At 38.4% G+C, this 18,046-nt stretch overlaps 1 long non-coding RNA gene across 2 annotated transcripts in view; it reads right to left on the bottom strand.

Annotated features, from left to right (window-relative positions):
- Positions 1–245: 245 nt before the first annotated feature.
- Positions 246–18,046, bottom strand: part of LOC144309687 (uncharacterized) — a 29,790-nt gene continuing 11,989 nt past the window's right edge. For both annotated transcript variants that reach the window (XR_013375612.1, XR_013375611.1), the window contains exons 2-5: positions 7,086–7,371; positions 6,256–6,368; positions 2,498–2,692; positions 246–488 (exon numbers count right to left, since the gene is read on the bottom strand). This is a non-coding gene — a long non-coding RNA (uncharacterized LOC144309687). The remainder of the gene's footprint in view (positions 489–2,497; positions 2,693–6,255; positions 6,369–7,085; positions 7,372–18,046) is intronic.

Raw genomic sequence — 18,046 nt, 5'->3', positions numbered from 1 at the left:
ACTTTATAGATAAATGGAGGATAGGAGTGGGGTAGAAATGATGTTAAAATAGGCACAAGGGGTCCCAATTTCTGAAATAAAAATTACTACAGATACTATATCTAACCACTTGAAAATAGTATATTTGACTAGCAATAGAAATAAAGTTATATTAATCAAATAAATGGGAGCTATATTAATCAATCACAGAACATTCTACCTAATGAAGAACATTATCATAATATACTATAATTAATCAGCTCATGAAAAGCAATCTCAACAAATAGATCACAAAATTCAGAAGGGTTTATTTGAAAGATTGACAGGTTTTGGGGGGAACAGACCTATTGCATAACTCATCCAGGAATTTGATTACTTTCTTTTCCTCATCAAACATTTCCCTGCAATAATCTTAGGCACCAGAGATCAAGCAGTTGACCTCACTGATACATTGGAGGTCAGACTGTTTCTGTCAGCTTCTCTCTGGGATCCATGGTGTCCATGAATGTCTAGAAGGTCAGAAGGAAGAATGTTAATGGACTGAATATGGATCTATCTGCATTTACAAAGCAAGCTTCTAATCCATTCACACCTCAGCTCAGATGCCACCTCTTAGGGAGATCTTCCCTGACCACCTTATCTGAAATAGCTGTACTTTCCTCCCTGATCACTTTCTAGCCCTCGCTTTACCTTATTTTCTTCATACCACTTATCACTGATTGAAATTCTATTGTTTATTGTCCTATTTCTTCACTAGCACGTAAGCCCCACAAAGAGAGGTGCACCTGGGTGGTTCAATAAATTGAGCATCTGACTCTTGGTTTTAGCTCAGGTCATGAGATCAAGTCCTGTATCAGGCTCTGTACTCAGCACAGAATCTGCTTGAGATTCCCTCCCCTCCCCTCATTTGCTCATTCTCTCACTCAAATAAATGTTTAAAAAAAAAAAAAAAAAAGCTCCACAAAGAGAGAGCTTTTGTTTAACATCACTGTAACTCCAACAAATACATTGCCTGGTACATTACATAGTAAGAATTCAATATTTCTTATATTTCCTATGGTTCTTTGCCAGACACAGTGGAGAGTTTCCTCTGATCTTTTCTATGAGAACCTGGTAGGGCTTTTGGAGATAAAACTCATTCCACCTTCCCAAGGCTGGATCCCACTCTGGAGTTTTTAATTCTCAAATTTGCACAGAGCCTCCAGCAATTTGTCAATTACAATTTAGGTTTCCTATGCCATAAATGGGTCTCTAGAAGGTTTTTCCTGCGTGGGATTCACCTATCTGTCTCTATAATTTTTGAGGCAGGGGTTTGCCCTATGACCTCAGTTCTCTAATGGATCCCAGAATTGTTGTTGATTCAGCTATTTTTATGTGGATAGGAGAGATAACTTCCAAGTTCTTTTTGTGCTGGACTGGACACTGGAAACCATTCAAAAATTTTACTAAATAAGTGAATAAATGCTATAAGAATGTACAGCTATCAGCTGGCTCACTATTCTAGTTTTGTAAATCTGAACTTTATTTTAATCAATCACAACATAATTATACAGGAAGAGATGAATTCTCATGCCAGTGAATGGCACTTCTCTGATGACTGAACTTTTGGACTGAACATCATATTATTTGCATAATATGGAAAGTGGTATATAAAAGTTACATTATTTATTAATTAATAATTCCTTAAACTGAAAGCAACATATTCTAAATGTATTGATTGTGGTATAGGCTAAGCTGCAATAACAGATACTTCCATAAATCATTGGTTCAAATATAATAGAAGATTATTTCTCTCTCTTACAGTCTGGAAGGAGATGGTTGCCCAGGTTGGGGTGGGCAAAAGATCAGATAGAGCCCCAGGCTGAGTTCAAAGAGAATATGTAACCGGATCCTGGCTGTTTAGTTAGGAAGGATTGTATATGATCCAAATATAAAGTGTGTATATGTGTGTACAGGGCTCAGATGAATCAATTTTAGCATAGCATTCCATTTGAAGAAATATATACTCCAGTAGCCCAACAGAAATTAAAAGACATTTTAATATTTTATGTGCATTTCTCAAGAACTGTTAGGGAGATCTGTGCCATAACCCACAACAATACTTTAAAAAATATTATCTGTCTTCCACACTTCTTTCGTACTCCGTGTTTTTTGCAGTCTTCTCAAAATCCCCCAATTCCCCTGACACCCACCTTTTATGGCTTTTCTGTCTTCTTCCTCCTGCCCCCACCTTATCTCTTTCTTATTTAGATCAATTTAGAATTGAGCTTCTTTTTATGGTTTCATTTCTGCTTTGCTCATTACCTGGATTCTCCACAAGAAAGAACCCAGGGCTGACCCAGAAAGCAAATATCCTTTCCCTTACTTGACTGCAGCTCTGGCCCAGTTGCTCTCCCTGTCTTCTAATTTTGCATTACAAAAACACCAATAACTAGACTGGCAAAGAAAGACTTGCTTAAGGTGGTGGGGGAAGGGTAGAATCTGCACAGACAGGACTGGGGAGGCAGTGAATACTTACACGTTAAGACGTCTTGTTTCCATCACACATATATCATTAAGAGCTCAAGTGAGGATAATGTGGACTGCTATAACTCCAAAACAGATGGAAAATCTCTCAGTTTAAAAATATTCACAAAGCTAGATTTATGCAGATGTTCCACCTGAAGACAGCGCTGAACAAATTAATGCTCACTGTGGACTATGAAAGTCTAATCTATAAAGTGAAAAGGGAAGAGAAGGAAACTGAAAATTACTGAGCACTTACTCAGTATTGGGTTAAGCTCTTTAAAGAATGTCATGTTATTTAAAATCCCCCCATAACCCTTCAGATCAGTGTTCTCGGCTTGGGGATCTATAGACCATATTCTCACTCATATGTGAGTGCTGAGATTGAAAAATGCTTGTGTTTTCATACCAAAAATAGCATGAAAATGTTTAACACGATATAGTGTGAGTGCCTGACATTAACCTTTTTGATTGTAATGTAGGTGCCTGACATCAAGCTTTTGATTGCTGAGGTATTCATTTCAAATAAGTCCATCTCAAATAAACATACTGCCAGCTGTATGACACAGCTACTAGCTAAACAACTGTGCTAAGGAGTTAGGCTGCCCTCACCTGTGAAGGTCCCTTTTCAGAAAGCCCTGTGTCACCTAGATAGATGATTGCTTGAGTCAACCCAATTTTTCTTTCTTGCACCCCAATTCCTGCTTGGGATGCTGTAAATTCTCCAATAAAGAGTGAACCCAAGAAACCCTAGGGAACCACACTTGGATGCCAATAAAGTCAAAGCCCCAGATCCACACTTCTTCCCTCTCTCTCTACCCATGACCTCACTATATGGCCCTTGGATGTGCTGTGTACCCTCCAGGACCTCCAGTGCTCCCTTATCTTTGGCACTGAGGTGCATCTTGCAAATGTAAAAACACAAAGGCTGGTACAGCCACCACCATTGACTCTGGTCAGCGAAAATGTCTATGGGACCTTGGCATAAATAATATGGACCCAGGTGATTGGCCTCGGGCATTCCTGGGCCAACGCATTACTAACAATTGGCTGGCACTGACAGGAACACAGGGGCATGTTCTAGATCATCAGGAAGATTATCTTATAATCAAATAATTCTAACCAAAGAGTCATATGACTGTATGCTACTGTATGCTACTGTAATTGAGGTAGACTAGTGAGAAAGGCATGCAGTCAGACTTGATCTGTAAATGACATGTGTAAGCCAAGTGAAGGCCAAAATATCTCATACTGTATGAAATAAATGATGACTTTGTAAGAGCTAAAATTCAGAATTGGGCTGAGATTTGAGTCATCACCCGGCATATGGTGGTAAAGTCATATTCTAAAGAACACGCCTAGAAGCAGTATTAACATTTGAGCTGTGATTTGATATAAACCAAAAAAAAAAAAAAAGTCATCACATTGTTAATGCTATTTCCTTGAGGTTTGTTGTTTTTGTGAGTATTTAAACAAATTTACAAAATGTGTTGATTTATATCAGGGCGGTATATCAGAATGATTTATATCATTCTTCCCAATTTTTCATCTCTCTCTATCCCAGCATTCTCTGTTCTACAAGCCAAGCTTATGTCTTGTGACTTCGCAGCACCCCTCACTAGAGAAGGCAGAATGCCGTAGGAAGCTGGAAAAGAGGCAAGCTGTTTATGTGGCAGCAAAACACTGGCAAAACCGTTGCTTTCAGTGGCCCAAAGGCAAAAAAAAAGTACTTAATGAACCTGTGGCAGACAGAAAGGTTCTCAATCAGAATCTTGATAATGTGAACAGACTGTAATTTGCTGCATTCAAAAAGGTACAACAAGAAAGTGATGAGCTCAGAAAAACTGGCCACTTTGCAGGCAAAATTGAGAGGGGATGTAGAGAACCTAGAAATTCCAGAAGCTGTAGGGTTGATAAATAAAATTGTTTCTCCTTTCCATTCAGTAAGAGATAAAATTTAAAAACACCTTGTATTTGAAAGACCTACTAAAAAATAGCCTCACAGAAATGACAAAATCCAGGCACAACCTCATTAAGACCGACCTTAAGGCAATGTCTGGCAGTAGATACCTTCACCTGGACAAAATGACTTTTGAGAAAAGTGATTATGAACTCAAAGTACTTGTAATTAAGTCTAGAGAGAGACAGGCCTCACAAAAACTACAGTGTGGATTTTGGCACATGGAGTGGCTGTAATTAACGGCATCAAAAATCCAACAGGTTTTCAAGAGCCATGTTTGCAAAAGTGCTGCCATGCTAGATGAAGAGGTTGACTTTGAGATGGATCAAAAAGCTCTGGGATCCCAACTTTCTAAGGGTAGCAAGTGGGTGAGAGAACTGCTCATGTTCGGCAATACTATTTCAGATGTGGCCCCAAAGGGTGGAAAGAAAAATCACACCGGAGGCAGAGCAGGGCTGTGGAGAACAATGGACTGGGCCCTTTGTCCCAGGGAGCAGAGCCAGGGCCCGAATAAAGGACTGTTCCCTACCCTAGTGGAGAAACTGGCTGATATATCCCTGTTTCAGAGTGTCTGTGGACCAGTTGACCCCATATGCCTTCCAATCTTCCCTTTTTTCAGATAGGAGAGTTTACTGCTAAATCTTGTCCCTGTTTTATGATTGTATGTTGGCAGAGGGTGACAGATTCCTTGGTTTTGTTTTGGCTTGTAAATATCTAGATTGGGAAGAGCCACATCTGGCCCCAGGGTAAAGCACAGATCCTGAACTTTGAACCCCATGCTATGACTGGATGAGACTTTTTAATTAAAATGTCTTGAGAGGCAGGGGTGGGGGGAGTATGTTGCAAAAGGGAGCAAAGTGAATAATTATTATTTGAAGGAGACTGTGGTGGATTAAGCAGCTGTCATTCTCAATTCTTCATATACTTCCTCTTATAGATCTATTCATCCATGCTCTTTGCCTTGGGACTTTGCAGTACCTCGACTAGAGTAAACTAAGATATTTCCTTGCCCCATTGAAGCTGGACCTGGCTGGAATGTTAATAAACATGATGAGGCTTTAAATATGTGTGCATGGTTTGGCATTGCCTCTTTAGTCCAGTAATACATCATTAAAAAAAACCTAAACAAAACTCAAAGAGCCAAAAAACCCAAACAATAACAACAACAAAAACCCCATACTCCGTGTAGCCTCTGATCTCAAAATGAAGACTTGAGGAGAACTGATTCTACTTGTAACCTGGGGCTAGTCTTTACCTAGTCTACCTGACATCAGCCAAACCCAGCTGTGAATAAAAAAAAAATAAAAAAAAATAAATTTAATGTGCAAGCAACAGAGATCTTTGGTGCTTTCATTTATGCAATCAGTATTAGTTGACTAATAAAATTCACATAAGGAATATAAGTATAAAGAATTCATACCTCATTTTATGTTTATACATCGCTCATGTCATTAAGTTAGAAAACATTTTGAGTTAACAATAGAGTTCAATTTTTTTTAAAGATCTCCATGGATTTATCAAGTTTTAGAAACTTTGCCTTAGAGAGTTCTGATTAAACCCATTTTCTACTATCTGTCTTTCTGCCTCTTTTATTAGTTTTAAGTATCTTCTCTTTTGGTTAGGTGACTATTAAAATTTGCTCTAAGGGCATAAAGAGATTAAAAGAAAGAAAAAAGTTTTCTAAGAAGAAAGATAGAAAGGAAAAAGCTAAACTGCTGAATTCAGATGATGCAATTTGGCAGAATAATATAAGCAGAACTGTGAATGTCCAAACCCTGTCAGAGATTTTCACCATCAAAGGATTGACGTACCAGGTTTGCGCATCCCTACTGCGGCAGACAAGGGCAGCTTTCAAAATACTTCCAAACTTGGGACTATTCATCAATAAGGCTGATACTAACATCAAAATGTCAAAATGTGCAGCCTAAAAAAAAAAAAAAAAAAAAAAAAAAAAAAAGATAGAATCTTGCAGAATTAGACCAGGAATGAGAGGCCCTTGGGGAATAAAAATGCAGATTACAAAACAAATAGAATCTTTTAATATTCAAGAGACATTTTTTTGTTGAAGTTTTCCTCACTAGACCATAATTTGAGTAGCTTCAGACATTAATCACATCATGGAGGGGTGAACCGCCCCCCACCCCTGATTTATTTTTTATGTGTCTCACTGTTAACAAACTTTTTTATATTTAGAAAAAACTTGAAAGCTCCTTGGGGATTTGCACAAACTGTTCCTAAGGTGGGCCATACAGAACCCTGTGGTCAGTCACTCCATGAAGGGAGCTGTGGCTTCCTTCAGTCTTTACCTCCTTTAGGTGAGCGGAGAGGAAAGGCTAGAGCAGCTCAAGCACCTCCCAGTCTGTCTAGAGGGAACTATAGTGACTACACAGGTTGCTTACACACAGGTAGGCTGATAACAAGAATGTCTTGTTTATGAGCATTACTTCCTCAAGGAGTGTTGTGGGGATACTAACGTGGTAAAAAGAAGGAAAGGAAAAACTAACAAGGAAAGGAGGTTAAGTCCTCCACCTCCAGCCATCTAGAGCCAATTTTCTCACTTTAGAAAACTTCATTTCTGAAAGCTCTCAAAAACCTGCCCACTTCTTAATTTACTGACCATCTCTTGGGTAAGGGTACTCACCTCCTTCATATGACATGTTGGGGCACATTTGCTCTGGAAGCAGTTTGGAATCAGAGAAGAATGGTTATCCCACAAATGTGGGGTCTCTTTCAGGGAATGATGCAAAGTCATTCAGTTTCAGGAGGTGAAACTTAGAAAGGTTGCTCTTGCAGATTCAGGGTCCTGGGGAGGTCATTCTGGTTTGGAGGCTCTCAGCAAGCCCTTGTGTCCAGGCTTCTTTGTCATTGGTAGCCCGAGGGATAAAGAGAGCAGCTGTTTAGCCAGGGCAAACTCTGTTCTGGAACCACTGTGAGAAAAATAATACTTCAAATCAAATTCCTATCAAAAAAATTCATGGATTTTTGGTCAAAATTAAGACTCGCACAGTTATCTTTATTATTGGTTGATTGATTGCTTTTCCCATGATCATAGGTGAGACCACTTCGTTTCCATCTTTACCTTTTCTACATTCTCCTTAGCTCCTTTTTTTGGGGATGCTAATCCAATTATTTGTGTTGTGGGGGTGGTAATGGAAAAAGAGAGTGGCTGCAATTATGGAAGGAGTGGAGGTATGGATCTTATTTTCAGTGCAGTTTTTACAGTAGATTTCCTTTAAAAATTACATTGAGCAGGGATACCTGACAAAAATATTACTAATACATAACTCTGAAATTAGATATAGCTATGTCTTATGTAGACCACTGTACATATCCTTAACTTGAGTAATTAATTTTGGATAGATACATTGCATTATTTTTATTTTAAAATTCTTTTAAAATCAGGAAAATTATTCTGTTTTAACAAATACAGAGGACAAACTGGTAGTTGCCAGAGGTGAGGTTTTTTGGGGAGGGGAATGGTGAAATAGATAAAGGGGATTAAGAATATAGACTTATCATGAAGAGTGATGAGAAATGTATAAAACTGCTGAATCATTATATTGTGCACCTGAAACTAATATAACACTATATTAATTATACTTCAATCAGGTTTTCTTTTTAAAAAAACAACATTTTTGTTGAAATATTTCAAGTTATTTAGAGGTACATAAAAAATGTTCAATCTCTCTGATAACAGTTTAACACTTTGGTGTATATTCTCCCAGACATTACACATACCTCCATATATAAATGGACTTTAACAAGCTTTTCTCCCTCTAGTTTTCATTGATGCTCTTCCCATGTGAGTTTATGTAATATAATTCATTCTTCTAAACAATTACACAGAATTGTATGTACTAGAATTTATTTAATCATCCCTTTATCGATTGGGCATTTAGGTTACTTCTAATTAAATTTATATTATAAACAATGTTGAAAAACAACTATGTAGAAATACTTTTTTACTCACTTAGAAAATTCTCTATAGGAAAGATTCCTAGAAATGATATATTTGATTGGCCTTTGTGCTTTTAAAATATTCATAGAAGCTATCTGATTATTTTCCAAGAATTTTACTAGCTTATAAATGCATCAAAAATAGATAAATTTTGGGATGGCTGGGTGGCTCAGTGGTTGAGCATCTGTCTTTGGCTCAGGTCATGATCCCAGGGTCCTGGGATTGAGTCCCACATCAGGCTCCCCAAAGGGAGCCTGCTTCTCCCTCTGCCTGTGTCTCTGCCTCTCTCTCTGTGTCTCTCACAAATAAATAAATAAAATCTTTTAAAAAATAGATAAATTTTCTTCCAAATTCCTTTGAATTTTTATGCAATCATAGAATTCATTTAAAAAAAGGACATTTATATTCCTAACCTCCAAAGTAATGGTATTTGGAAGTAGAGCCCTTGGGGGGTAATTAGGTTTAGAAGTGGTTATAAGTGTGAAGTTCCCATGATGAGATGAGTGTCCTTATAAGAAAAGGAAGAGCATGAACTCTCTCCATCCCTCTTTCATCCCCCTCCTCTTCTCTCTGCTGTGTGGGGACAGTGTGAAAAGGCAGGCATCTGCAAACTATGAGGAGGATTCTCATTACATTCTCAACATGCTTCACACCCTGATCTCAGACTTCTCAGAGAAATGGATTTCCATTGTTTGTCACCCAGTTTATAGTATTTGTTTTGGCAAAGCCAACTGACAAATACAAGAGTTTTCTTTCCAGTTAGGGTGTTCTCAGCTGCAAGTGATAGAAAGCCTAATTAGGTGGGGCTTAAGCATTAAAGACATTTGTTACCCTCCCCCCGCCCCACCCCTTAAGAACTTCAGGGTTTCAGGGAACTCCAGGGCTTGATAACCTCACAAATCTATCAGGGGCCTGGGTTCCTTTATCTTTGCACTTCATTGTTCACACTGTGTTCCTACACATATGTAGGAATTCCTGCCTTTTCTCATGATCTCGAAATTGCTGCCACAGTTCTAGGTGTCATATTCAGACAATTTTTATTTATTTATTTATTTATTTATTTATTTATTTATTTATTTATTTTAAGATTTTATGTATTTATTTGACACAGAAGGAGAACCAGAGAGTACAAGTAGGGAGAACAGCAAAGGGAGAGGGAACAGCAGGCCCTCCACTGAGCCCGATGTGGGGTTCGATCCCAGCACCCCAGGATAGTGACATGAGGCCAAGGCAGCCACTTAATGACTGAGCCATATGGTCACCCCCAGATAACAACTTTTTGAGGCAGAAATGGTAATATGTGTGACATTCTCAGAGTGAGGAAACCTTTGCAGCCCTCTCTAGCATATTTAACGCTAATGTCTCACTATGCAAAATGTAGTCATAGACAATGAGATTGCCATGATTATCTTGCTTCAGTGAAGACTTGCCCTCTGGGCTGGGAAGAAGCCTACCCTTCTTGTAAAATTGATTGCTTTAGTTCTGTATTGCTAGAAAACAAATTACCCCCTGAATTTAGCAGCTTTAAAGAACAAACATTTATTATATCACACAGTTTGTGAGAGTTGGAATCTGGGAGTGGCTTAGCAGGGTGGTGGTGCCAGTTGAAGGTCTTTAATGAGGTTACAAAGAAGTTGTCAGCAAGCACATGAGAAAATGCTCCACATCACTGGCCATCAGGGAAATACAAATCAAAACCACAATGAGATCCCACCTCACACCAGTGAGAATGGGGAAAATTAACAAGGCAGGAAACCACAAATGTTGGAGAGGATGCGGAGAAAAGGAAACCCTCTTACACTGTTGGTGGGAATGGGAACTGGAGCAGCCACTCTGGAAAACTGTGTGGAGGTTCCTCAAAGAGTTAAAAATAGACCTGCCCTACGACCCAGCAATTGCACTGCTGGGGATTTACCCAAAGATACAGATGCAATGAAACGCCGGGACACCTGCACCCCGATGTTTCTAGCAGCAATGTCCACAATAGCCAAACTGTGGAAGGAGCCTCGGTGTCCAACGAAAGATGAATGGATAAAGAAGATGTGGTTTATGTATCCAATGGAATATTCCTCAGCCATTAGAAACGACAAATACCCACCATTTGCTTCCACATGGATGGAACTGGAGGCTATTATGCTGGGTGAAATAAGTCAATCGGAGAAGGACAAACATTATATGGTCTCATTCATTTGGGGAATATAAAAAATAGTGAAAGGGAATAAATGGGGAAAGGAGAAAAAATTAGTGGGAAATATCAGGGAGGGAGACAGAACATGAGAGACTCCTAACTCTGGGAAATGAACTAGGGGTGGTGGAAGGGGAGGAGGGCGGGGGGGATGGGGGTGACTGGGTGACGGGCACTGAGGGGGGCACTTGATGGGATGAGCACGGGGTGTTATTCTATATGTTGGCAAATTGAACACCAATAAAAAAGAAATTTATAAAAAAAAGTTGTCAGACTGAGTGGCAGTAATCTGAAGGCTTGACTATGACTGGAGTATCTGCATTCAGAATGACTCAGTAACATGGCTGTTGGGGGTGAGGGGAGCTCAGTTCCTGGTTGGCTTTGGCTGGGGTGTCGGCTCCTTGCTGGATGTTGGTGGGGTGTCAGGTCCATGCCATCTGAGCCTCTCCACATCTGGGCTGCTCATGCTTGGCAGCTAACTTCCCGGAGGGCAAGCATTGCGAGGGAGTGAGTAGTAAGCTGCACTGCCTTTAGCGACCTAGTACCCCAAGTCATGCACTGTCACTTCTACTTTATTCTATTCATTAGAAGTGAGTCACCATTAGGTTCTGTCTCTTACAGAAACAAGTATCAAAAAATTTGTGGATATATTTCAAAACCATCAGAGAAAAGTAAGTGCGGCAGCTCTTTCACAAGAGAAGAAATGAGGGTGGCTGATGAGACAATTGATTATTTTTTTTTACCTTCCATTCTTGGTTTGCTAGGTTTTTAAAGATTGTGTACACTTGAATTTTATCAAAAATCATTTCAATTATAGAAGCAAATGGAACTTTTTTCTCTTTTAATGTGTTGGATTATATTCTTAGATTTTTCTAATGCTGAAGCACCTTATTAGTAGTGGGATAAATCTTTATTGTCATTCTGTATTATTATTTTTTGTACATTGCTTATTTGATGTTGCACCTGTGTTCAAAGGTGAGATGCATTTCTTCTTTATTCTTCTATTGTCTTGTCAGGTTGTGGTATTAAAGATATGTTAACCTCATAAAATGATTTGGGAAGCCTTTCCTCTTTTTCTATTCTCTGAAAAATAAACCATGTCTAGCTGTCTCTCTTGCTCTCTCTCTTTTTGCTGTCCTTGCTTAGCCTTTTTTGGCTCCAGGGATATCTTTTAATTTGAAAATTTGTCTTTCTTAAGAGTGTGGTGTTTTCAACCACTGCCTTTTTTTCTCTCTAATAATCATATTTAGCTTCTCGTTTCACAAGGATCCCACAGTTACAGTCCCTCTGATTTATTTAGGGAACAGTTTTTCAGACTTTATTCTGCTAAAAATGTGACAGTTTCTGTGGAACTCTAGCCTAGTACTTTTGCAAAGTTTTAAGTAGGCATCCCTCCCTCTCAGTGCATGATTCCCTTTGGCTCCATGGATATCCTGACTCTACCCAAGGTGGCTGAGAGAGTTCTTGTTGGGAAGATGGTAACACACTTCTCTGGCAATTTTCTCCTGTTAGTGCTTGGACTCACTTATGAGCACTTGGTGCTGGTTTCTTCATAAAGGGGACCTCATTTGCTTTGTATACTACAGAAACCCTTCCCGATACCTGTTTTACTGGTGATACTCGTCCTTGATTTCTAGCACTTAATGGATTTATTCCTTTTACTCTTTGGAAATTTCAATGAGCTTTTGGGAGGAAGGATAATAAACCTTCGTGTTGTCCATCCAACCTGCCATTTAGACTACAAGTCTGTTGCTGCTACTTACTATGCACATAGAACTTGACATCCACACAAGCATGTCCACAACTATGGTATTTAGAATCCATTATCTTTTAATATATACATTATAAAAATAACATATGCATACTATAGAAAACGTGGAAAATGCAAAAATGTGAAAAGAAGGAAAAAAGATCCATTGACCAAACACCTCAAAATAATGGCTTGTATCAGACCTGGTATTTTCTTGTAATTCTGTTAAATATTTGTAATCATACATATATTTTTATATCTTTTTTTTTTTTTTTTGAGAGAGAGTGAGAGAAAGAGCTTGAGCGGAGGGAAGGAGCAGAGGGAAAGGGACAAACAGACTCCATGCTGAGCACAGAGCCCTGTGTTAGGCTCGCTTCCAGAACCCTGAGATCATATCCTGAGCCAAAATCAAGAGTCATATACTTAACAGACTGAGCCACCCAGGTGACCCTGTATATCTTTTTTTATTTAGTGTTATACCAGAATTCTCTTTTAGTGCTATTGCTTGTTTTGTAATGATAGTGTCATTTTTGAAGTCACTGTTTTCATGATTCTAGTATCTAATTTTTAAAATCTAATGATGGTCTTTGATGTTGCTTATAGCATTCCATTTTTCTGTTTTTACAGGATTTTCTACTAGTCCTTGGGTTGTGCTTTCTATGAGCAATGATTGCTCACCTTTTCTCTTTCTATGATCTTTTCCATTATTTTCTTTGCTGTAGTGAATTTATATATACTTGATATGTTATTTTGTTGCTGAAGGCAGCCCTACCAAAGTGTTCTCTCACATCTGAATATAAGTGAGTCATCTCGATTCCCTTATCACTTATCTGAAACCTGAGAATTTGAGGACCGAGTGCTGGTGTTCCAAATACTTTCAGAAGCCTGGTTCTGATCTTTAGTGAATGAGTCGTGATCTTTCTTCTATAATTTAAAGCCCTGTAATGGGATTAATTACATCTAAACAGCGGCATTTCTTACTCCCTTCAGTAATTTCCTTAAGCTTCACATCCTTCTCGACTCAGGCTATAGCACTTCAGCAGAGCCACTTCTTGCACTTCCCCCAGCTCTCCCCAGAAGCTGTTCACACTCTTCTCTGGCTCCTTTTTTTTTTTTTAATAATAGGATTTTTTTAAAATATAAAATTGACATACCATAAAATTCTTCATTTTTAGGCATACAATTCGTTGTTTTTTAGTATATTCACAGAGCTGTGCAACCATCAGCACTAATTTTAGCACTTTTCCTTATCCCCCAAAGAAACCCCCCACCCATTAGTAATCCTTCCTCATTGTCTTCCTCCTCCCTCATCCCCCTACTTTCCTGGGAATTGCCAATCTACTTTCTATTGATTTGCCTGTTTGGGACACTACATATATGTGGAATCATACTGTATGTGACCTCTTGTCACTTAGCATGATATTTTCAAAGTTTATCCATGTACTATTTATTTCTTTATTTGAGAGAGAGAGGAGAGAGAAAAAGAGAGAGAGAAAAAGAGAGAGAGAGGGAAAGAGAGAGAGAGAAGAGAGAGAGAAAGGGAGAGAGAAGAGAGAGAGAGAGGGAGAGAGAAGAGAGAGAGGGCAAGAGAGAAGGGGCAGAAGGGAGAGGGAGAGAGAGAACTTTAAGTAGGCTCTATGCCCAGCATGGAGCCCCTACAAGGTTCGATCTCACGACCTCAAGATCATGACCTGAGCCAAAATCAAGAGGTAGATGCTTAACTGACTAAGCCACCCAGGTGCCCCTATCCATCGACTTTTTAAAAATTGTGGTAAGAATCCTTAATATGAGAGCTACATCCTTAACAAAATTCTAAATGTATGATATGGTATTGTCTATAGACACGAGGTTGTGCAGCAGATATCTAGAACTTATTCATCCTTTACAATTGAAAATTTATACACATTGATTAGCGACTCCCCATTTCCTCCTCCCCACTGGCACCCACCATTCTATTCTTTGTTTCTATGAGTTCTATTGTATTAGATTCTTCATAGAAGTGGAATCATGCAACATTTGTCCTTCTGTGACTGGCTTATTGAACTTAGCATAATGTCCTTAAGTTTCACCCATTTGTCACATATTACAGGATTTCTCTCTTTTTTAAAGCTGAATAATATTTCATGGTACTTATATACCACATTTTCCTTATTCAGGTTGTTTCTTTATTCTGTTGTGGGGATAGGCCACATTTCGCATCATCAGTTAATGAACGTTGGGGTTGTTTCTACTTTTTTGGCTATTATGAATAATGCTGCTATGTCTCAGGGGTTTTAAGAGGGGGAATATCTCATGAGTTTTGATACAGACATTCTTTGATGGGGTATGGAAGGGGATGGGTGGTGGGAATCTCCTTAGACTTCTCTGCCCTGTGCTCTCACTCTAACAATGAATTTGCCTTCTTCTCCTTTGCTTTCTTTCTTTTTGTTTTATTTGTTTTACGATTTTATTTATTTATTTGATGGAGAGAGAAAGAGAGAGACAGAAAGAGCAATAAGCAGGGGGAGTGGCAGGGATAGGAAGAGGGAGAAGCAGGCTCCCCGTGGAGCAGGGAGCCTGATGTGGGGCTCGATCCCAGGACTCTGAGATCATGACCTGAGCTGAAGGTAGATGCTTAACCCACTGAGCCACCCAGATGCCCCTGTTTTGTTTGATTTTTTTTTTTTGAGAGAGAGAGAGAGAAAGAGAGAGAGAGAGAGTGAGAGCATGAGGTGGAGGTAGCGGCTGAGGGTTAGGGAGAGAGACAATCTTAAGCAGGTTCCATGCCCAGTATAGAGCAAGATGTGAGACTCAATCTCACGACCTTGAAATCATGATCTGAGCCAAAATCAAGAGTCAGATGCTTAATGAACTGAGCCATCCAGGCACCCTGCTCCTTTGCTTTCTGTTCCAGCAAATCCTTGTTTGTCAATGAGCTATTTGTCTGTGCCTCACAAGGGACTGCTCTGCAGAGCCCTCTATGTGTTCTATCAAGAAAAACAAGAATGGTGAGCCACCATTCTTTGTTACTGGCCAGACACTGGCTTGGGCAAAGGAGTTCTCCCTTCTACAAGAGTTTGCTGCATTTCTTGTTCCATACTGCTCCCCTCTGTCCCAAATAACCTCTCCTCAACTGAGTAGGAGTCACAAGAATATTTAGGATTTCATGTATTTACCTTCTTCCTCCCTCTCACTTTCCACTGTTCTAGAATGGAGAGTTAGGAGTTCATCCAAATGACATTATTTATTGGTCTGTTTCTTGCCCTGACTGCCACTTTTCAAGCATTATTATATGAAATTGGCCTTCTCTCTATGCATTGCTTTTTTCCTTCTGTTTGTAACCTATTTTTTTTTTTCATTTTATTAGTTTTAAGAGGAGGGAGAGACATTTTGTGATTTGGCTTTTTTTTTTTTCAGAAAGTCTTCAAGTGATTCTCCAAAAACTGTTATAAATTATTTATTTAATTGCTATTTAATAGTCCATGGTTCAATGTGACATGATTTATTCCAGAATTCCCTTATTTTTGGACATTAGGTTTGTTTCCCTTTTTGGCTATTATAAATAATGCTTGGAGGAGCAATTTTTCCATAAATCTTTTTGTTTCGAGATCATTTTCTTAGGCTAAACTGCCAGATGTGTAATTATCTGACCAAAGAATAAGATGGTTTTTAAGTTACTTGAAACATCTATGCAAAATTATGTCCCTAAAAGATTTCTCATTTGCACTCCCAACAGTATGGGTTACATGACTCTCTGATTGAATTTTTGCTCTTATTTAAACAAAACAAATCAATGAAACACGTAACTAACTTCTTGTTAGAATTTATGGCACTATGAGTTAGAAAAAGCATAAAATTCGTTGTAACTGCCTTACAAGGCATAAAGGTGTGACAATGCTATTATTTTGTTTTGTATATCTGCCTACTTTTTGGTGGCTAGTCTTTATTTCAACGAAAACAGTAGAAAGATACATGTTGGATCAGCATGATCCACCAAGTTTGGGTATACTTAAGTAGATTTTTCAGAATCTTGACTTCAGCTAGGTCACTTTTTGTTCTGAACAGTTTTATTAGGGTAGACATACATATTGAAACATATAGTATAGTGCATATTTTAAAGTGCTTAATTTGGTACATTTGACATATGTATATGCCCATGAAACCATCAGCACAATCAAGACAAAGAATATTTCCATAATTTCTAAGTTTCTTCTTGGTCTTGTATTCTTTCCAGGTCTTTCCAGCACTCCCACCCCTCATCTGCTTTTTTTTGTCACTGAAGATTAGTTTGAATTTTGTAGAGTTAAATAAATGAAATCATAAATTATATGCTCTTTTTTTTTTTTTTTTTGTCTGGCTCTTTCAATCAGTGTAACTATTTTGAGAGTCATTTATATTGTCATGTTTCCAGTTTGAGGACATTACCAAAGAGTTGCTATGAACATTTCTGTACAAGACTTTGCATGGACATAGGCTTTCTCTTCTTTAGGGTAAATACTTAAAAGTGAAAAGTCTGGGTCATATGGTAGGTATATGCTTAATTTCCAAATAAGCTGCCAAACTGTTATCCAAAGTGTCTATGCCATGTCACATCCTACCAGCAGGGTATGAGAGCTCCATTTCTTCCACATCATCACCAACACTTGGTATGTCAGTTTTTTTGAGTTCAGACATTCTGATTCTAATGGGTGGGTAGTGGCATCCCATTGTGATTTTAACTTGCATTTCCAACTGGGTTATTTGGTGCTTTATGGATGCCTAGTGATACAGTGGAACTGTTGTGTCCCTTTATATAGTTTTGTGATGCTGGATACATTATTCGATCTCTCTGTGCCTTGGTTTATTTATCTAAAAATATATAGATGAAGAAAACTGTACCATATACTTCAAAAAAGTTGTTATTAAAATTCATGGACATTGCAAATGTAAAATGCTTTGCAAATTACATAAGTAATAGATATTATCATTATGATGGTTAAATTGCTGCATGATTTTGGGCAAATCACTTCAACTTATTTGAGGATTACTTTCCAGTTCTGTAAATTGAGGCTAAATAAGGTGACCTCTAAGTTTCCTTCAAGTACAAAAATGTTCTTGTCTAAAAAATATACTGATGTTCCAATACCACATATATATATAACACATTTATGGAAAAGTACTCCTTAATGTGGAAAAAATGATAGCAAAACATTAAAAAAATGCAAACTTTATAATTTCTTATTATCTTAGCTACGCCATATTTTAGAATTTTAACACAGATTTCTATTTTTCTGTGTCTTATGTGGAGGTGGTTACTAATAAGACCTTCCTTCATCTCTGTAACTACTCTGATCCAGAGAGAAAGAAATTTTAGTATTCATACACAAGTTCATCCTCTATTCCAAATATATGGAATTCAAAATATTCAAAATAATGTGGTCATTTCACTAAATATCATGCAGTTTAAGGCATTTTTGTGAAGTTTAAAAAACTTTATCTGCTGGGGCACCTGGGTGGCTCAGTGGTTGAGTGTCTGCCTTTGGCTCAGATTGCACTCCCCATGTCCCGGGATTACATCAGGCTCCCCCCAGGGAACCTGCTTCTCCCTCTGCCTAGGTCTCTGCCTCTCTGTGTGTCTCTCATGAATAAATGAAATCTTTAAAAACAAAACAAAACTCTACCTGCTTATTCAGATCAAGAGCCAGGCCAAATTTTGGGATGATAAAAGGTCTAGGAATCACTTCTATCTGG

The sequence above is a fragment of the Canis aureus genome, unplaced genomic scaffold (genome assembly GCF_053574225.1).
Source record: "Canis aureus isolate CA01 unplaced genomic scaffold, VMU_Caureus_v.1.0 ptg000163l_RagTag, whole genome shotgun sequence".
Taxonomy (NCBI): domain Eukaryota; kingdom Metazoa; phylum Chordata; class Mammalia; order Carnivora; family Canidae; genus Canis; species Canis aureus.
This window is presented reverse-complemented; position numbering and strand designations above follow the sequence as displayed.